This window comes from Serinus canaria, chromosome 4 (genome assembly GCF_022539315.1).
Source record: "Serinus canaria isolate serCan28SL12 chromosome 4, serCan2020, whole genome shotgun sequence".
Classification (NCBI taxonomy): domain Eukaryota; kingdom Metazoa; phylum Chordata; class Aves; order Passeriformes; family Fringillidae; genus Serinus; species Serinus canaria.
The window spans coordinates 25,870,255-25,876,254 of NC_066317.1; the positions used below are offsets into that span (position 1 = coordinate 25,870,255).

The 6,000-nt window shown below is 41.5% G+C and overlaps 1 long non-coding RNA gene across 1 annotated transcript in view; it reads right to left on the reverse strand.

Moving 5' to 3' along the window:
• Positions 1–5,540, reverse strand: part of LOC127059568 (uncharacterized) — a 36,243-nt gene extending 30,703 nt beyond the window's left edge. Inside the window, exons 1-2 of the long non-coding RNA XR_007777517.1 lie at positions 5,418–5,540; positions 5,032–5,155 (exon numbers count right to left, since the gene is read on the reverse strand). This is a non-coding gene — a long non-coding RNA (uncharacterized LOC127059568). The remainder of the gene's footprint in view (positions 1–5,031; positions 5,156–5,417) is intronic.
• Positions 5,541–6,000: the final 460 nt, after the last annotated feature.

Genomic DNA, 6,000 nt, shown 5'->3' on the forward strand with positions numbered 1-6,000 from the left:
TTATTTTGAAATATTAGTCAATATTAGCTCAGCGCTTAGCTGGGCCACCAGTGGGTCAAAATTAAGAAGACTTTTCTCAAGCAAATACACATTTTAAGATACAAAGATAAACAAGGGGAATAGAGAAATGAAAAGAGAGTGATAGTTAAAAATCCCAGCTTCTGAAACAATGAGTTGTAAACAGAAAAAGGATTTTGTGCAACATATGGAGATGATTTTTGTAATGTTTTTCTTGCTGAAAAATCTACAGTAGAGGTTCTGTTCCTGTTTCCAGTAGAAATTCCTGTTTTCAGGAATTACAGATCATTTTGGTTGGCCATGGATGTGAGATTTTAAAACATGGATAAGCTATTCCCTTTTTTTATCATAGGCTGTAAAAGGAAATAAATTCCCAGATGCATCTAGATTCTGAGAAGCATTGCTGGCACTCAGACTCTGTCAACATTTCCATCTAAAACTATTATTTAATGTAGAGTCATAAACACCTTTCTGTAAACATTTATTTAGTGCCTGACAAGATCTCCTCTCTGAAGGGGTGGGGGATGGTGTTGTTCCAAAAAGACAGAGATTTAAAGCATTTTAAATTATATCTTTAAAGGCTGTGTTCTAAATCTGTCACGGTTCAATACTGTCCTTATTCAAATTCTATATTGGGGTAAGTTTGTTCTGGACTCATACAGTGCCTGGCACAGTAAGGTTCTCAGAGACCCAAGGCGCTGCAGTGAAAGCAAATAATACAGATTTAATACTGACTGTGTTTATGCAGTCTGACCCTGAGTACTGCTTAGCTCCTGGGTTCTGCTGTCTGGCTCAGCTACGTCTTGACTCTGTGTTGGGGTGAAATGTGGGAATGTGATCCCTGTGCTTTGCCCCCTGCCCAGTCTGAGGGAGGAAAGGGGGTCTGTGAACTAGCAGGGAGCCAGGGCGACCTCCCTGAGGTGCAGTAACATGGAGCACCACTGTCCCACAGACAAGGCACAGCCACCGGGATTTAATCCCTCCTCACAAAGCCCAAATGATCAGCTTGTGCATCTGTGTGAGCAGGAGCTGGGTCTTTGTTTCATGTGCTCAGCAGTCTCTGTATGCAACATCACCAAGTCTGTTTGCTCTGGTGGGTTTTTGATTTAAAAAAGCCCTAAACTTGCCATCTGGTCCACTAAAGAGGAGCCTTCTTTCTATGGAGCACCAACAGTGTGATACGATTTGCAGGATGAGAGCTGAAAAGTTGTGTGTTAGTAAGTGAAATAACATCACTGCCACCTCCCAGATGTATTAGACTGAAATTATTGTAATGAGCAGAAATTACAAGCATCAAAGTTAACTAACTGGAGATGCTGTTGGCTCTGTGCCTTATTGAAACAAAAATCAGTTGTTATTTTCCAGATCTGACACACACGTACAAAGAATGGCTTACGCCCGTACCCTCGCTGCATTTCGGGAGGCTGGATGGAGGTATGCGCTCCACGCTCCCCCAGGCTCCGGCCACGTGCTGGTACAGGGAGCGCAATGGTATGCTTAAGGAAGCCCGGCTGGACATACAGCAGGATCTGCCTGGATCTAGGTGCCATTTATCACAGCATAAGAAACTGACCCCAAAGAAGGGAAGAGGAAAAGGAGGGCTGTGCAGTTTTCATCTCTGTCACGAGCTGCAAGAAAAACCTCGCTTTAGCTGCTGCTGACATTTTACTATTGAGAAAATCAAATCTCAGTTTTCAGTGGAAAATTTTTAAAGAATGGTAAGTGCAAGTGAGTGCAGATGTAAGGCTACCTTCAAAAGTGATTGAATAGTGGAAGAAAATAATTTTCTATAGTTTTAATCTCTACTAATCCACAAAGCTGGGGTTTACTTGTTGCAGACTGAATTTTTCTGGTAATGTTTTATATAAAAACATCCAGTCCTGGTTTATTCTACTTGCTTTACTCTACAGGTGAATAGAGATTTAGTAGATGTTCTGTCAGGCAAGGAGAAGGCAAAATCTGACATGCTGGCAGAACGTGACTAATAACCAGTTCATACAGAAAGTATTTTTGTTAACATTGATGTAACTTCTTCACTAAGAGAGCAGGCAAAAATCTGTTTGGTTCTTTCAGCAAAGCACTGAAGCACAAATCTAACCTTAACTATGTGAATATCACTGAGCTTTTATAGGTATAACTAGTGTTGGAAATTTCAAAATATTTACATATTCATTTAATTGCTGAGGAATCTCCCACTGCTCCAAGAAAATTTCCACAAAGAAAATTCTGACTACTTAAAGGAGATTTTAAATTATTCAACACATATGGGTACAAATCGCCTTCACAAGCCTGCCTTCCAGTTTACAATCATTTGTGGTCTGGTGTTGCCTGCTAATGTGTGTGTGTGTGTGTGTGTGTGTGTGTGTGTGTGTATATATATATATATATATTCATGTATTTCTGTTTTCTTAGAATTACCACAGCGCCTATCTTTATTGCATTGGATCAGACAGTACTGATGTAATTGAATGGTAAGTAGCTCATTGGAGACCATGTAATATCTAAAAATTCCTTTAGCAGCTTATCTCAGCTGAGGCAGCAGCAGTAGCCTGGATTCTGGAATGCCTGATTTCTATTGAAAATCCTGAGTGGCTTAAAACCCAGTCTAAACAAGTATGTATGTAAAGTGCACTAAAGTGTACATAATCCTTTAATATTTAATAAATCTGTGATATTTAGTTGTCCATTTTATAAGAAACTTCTTTATGGACCAAGGCTCCTTTGGACTAGCAGCAGGGTTAACAGGATGAAGTTAGCTTTTAACAAATTTATGATTTTGTTTCCTATTAATATCTGTTGCCAAATTAATGGAGACTAAGATTCTTAGCATTACAGGCATTTTAGGAAAACATCAGAGGGCTCTGTATTGCTATTATTCTTAAATATACATGGTATTTATACATGATTGATATTACATGGAAAGCCAAGCATGTTATGTGTAAAAAAATAAATAGAGATGTTGCATTTTTTTTTTTTTTGCAATTCTCAACTTAAGCATTAATTTCTTCATTTCCCACATTTGGTTGGAGGAAGGGGGGGGGGTTAAGCCTCTGCATCCACCAAACTGCGCCCAGTTCACATGAGCAGATTGCTTTACAAAATCCACAAAGGCATCCAGTAATCAATTCTTTGGAAGTGGGTTCATCTATTTTTGCTACAAGGAAAAGTTGTTCTTTGCAAAAAGCCCTTTACCCTTTGCCATGTGAATTAGCAGTACACTGCTGTTAGTCTAAGTGGATTAAAAAAGAGTAAAGACTCCTGGTCCATGAAAGCCTGCTCTATAGCTAGATTTTGTACAAATGTAGCTGTGTCAGTTGTGTGAGAGACCTGGAGAGGGGGAAGCACAAGGGGGGTCTTTTAACTTCATCTACAGCTCCTGGTATCAATGCACTTACAGTGGCAGGAAGGTGCTTGCAATTCATTCCTTTTCCTGGTGAAGAATAACAACATCGGTATGGGGTCTTTATGTTGGTAGAATGGCAGTTGCTATATGGGGCAGAGGGGAATGGCTGTGTTTGTGCTCTAATGCCCGAGTGGAGGAAGAGAGGCAGCTCCTGTGTGCAGACACAACTGAAATAATGCACTTCCCAAGGAAGGCAACAGTGCCGTTCTGCAGCTGTAAAGCGCTGTGCTTAAGAATTTTGCTTGTGAGCATATCAAGGAGCTTGGCATGCTGACTAGATAAATGTTTAAAAATAAGTCTAGTGCCCAAGCTGACAGGCTTGTGCCTTTTTGAATATATTAATCTGAAGAAGAAAATGGATTTATCTGGAAGTTTATTTCATTTGACTGAGGCTCTCATCGGGGATGTAATGTGTACTTGCCTTTTTTGTTACTCACCTGAATATTTTTGGTATCTTGAAGCAGGGAAGATAAAGGGAGTTGTATTCTATTAATCACCCTTCTCTTTGTTCTCAAACTACCTCTGCTCCTTCTATCCCTCTTCCAATCATACCTCCCTTGCCAAATCTTTAGAAAAAAGGTAATCGCTGCTATATTCTTTCAGGGACTCTAGCACTTACTGGTACAACATGTAATTCTTGTGTCTAATTTGCTTTTTTGTCATCTGACTGGGAGCCAGTAAAAAAAAAAAAAAAGCACATTAATATGGAATTTTATAAGTAACAGATGTGAGCTTTTTTTTTTATTTGTGAAAAATGTTGGGGTTTTAAAATGCTCAAAGTTTTTTAAGGAAAAAACCAATGTAATTCTACTTGCTTATTTTGATTTTTTTCTTTTGCTTTTGTTCTTTTCTCTACTTTCCTGAGCTTAGAGGGCAAATAAAATTTTCCCAGGCAAGACAAAGATGAAGAGTATTGTCTTTGGTTTTATCATGGTGAAGTAAGCACAGAGAGGGTAAAGTCAAGAATTTTCCACAAAATTGGAATACCAGAGAGGTTATATTGTTCTTCAGGTACTCACCATTACATGGTACAAATTCCATTGGCATTGTTCACCAGTAGCATGTCTAGCAATTATTTTCATTGGACAAAATAGGGTTTGAAGGAGAATATTTGAGAAAATTGTGTAGTAGTTTGATGTTACCTTAGAACCAACACTTTTGATAGCCTCCTCTTCTTTATGAGCATCTGAGGGGCACTGATTGCAAACATCTTCAAACTCCAGCTCTCCAACCCTCCTTTCTCTAGCCATCATAACCATGAGTTGTAATCTCCATGCACAGCTGTAACACTGCTTGTGTATAGAGATATAATCTTCTAACAGCCAGTGCTGTCTCCTGGCAGAGCCACTGTGCACCCTCACGTCTCCATTCCAGGGTCTATTATAGCTCCATGCCAGGCATGGGAAGTATTGCAGACCAAGGTCCTGATGTGACCTGGGCTGGGGACATTGCTGGGACATGTATGTGCATGGTGTGAGTCTAAAGAGCTGTTCAATCCTAAAACATGTAGGCACTGTCCTCGAGCTGAAGGCTGCACATCAGTACTGCTCTTTGCCCACCTCCCCCTGCCTTCCCACCCATGAGTAAACATTCAGCTTGAGTCTTCTCACCTGTGTAGAAAAATCCTGTTTTCTTCTCCTGGGATAAGAAGAGAAAGATGGAGGCTGCCCAGTTTGCCACACAGAGGAAAGAGAGACTGGGGTAGGCTGGAACTGGGTTCCTGTATGCAAAATCCTGGGGATGGAATAATGTCATTCCCAGACCAACTGATAGTGACAGTTCCGCTTCCTCTCCAGCCACAGCTGCTACCACCTCATCCCTGAGCCCTTTCTGGGTGGAAACAGCAGCCTGACTTTGTGTGGCTGTGGCAGTGGTGACACAGGCAACAGGGCCCACTCTCCCCCCAGCATGCTCTTCACCATGATAATGGAAAATCTCTTTTAACCAAGGTCCCTATTGTTGCCTTCATTATCTGCACCGATTGCGCACTACTCACATTTACAATATCCAGACTGGATTATGACCCATCACAGTTCTTCCTAATGCCACAGTGCCCTTGTCTGTGCTGTCTCAGCCTGTCATGGTCTTGGGCTGTGAGTGTTCTGATTCAAACAGTGTTTAGTTCCCCACCATCTCTACAGAAAAAGTGCTCAGCCCTCCCTAAGTTTCAGCCTGGCCTGGATAAATTAATTCCTTTGTCAAGTAATGCTTTATAAAAAGTGGTGATTCCAGCCGTCACTTGACCACAAACTCTCTTTAAGATCTTCCAAGCTGGCCAAGGAAAAGCCTGCCCAGCCCAGTGGAGCCTGGGGTGGGTAGCTGGGGTTCAGAAGGACAGCCTAAGGGTCTGTTTGACAGATGCCTGGGTGGTTCCAAGGAGTGAAGCAAGCAGCAGCCCTGTCTTGCCATCAGTGCAGGGAGCTGGCTGGGGTGTACTGCAGCAGCTTGGCTTTGTAACACATCCATGCATGTTTCCTGCAGCAGCCACAGTTTGAGGCAAGCTACAGGGGTACCACATGAGTAAGTTTCAGGTAGTTTAGCTGGCCAGCTCTAAGAAGTCTTTCTAGAGTACATCCAAT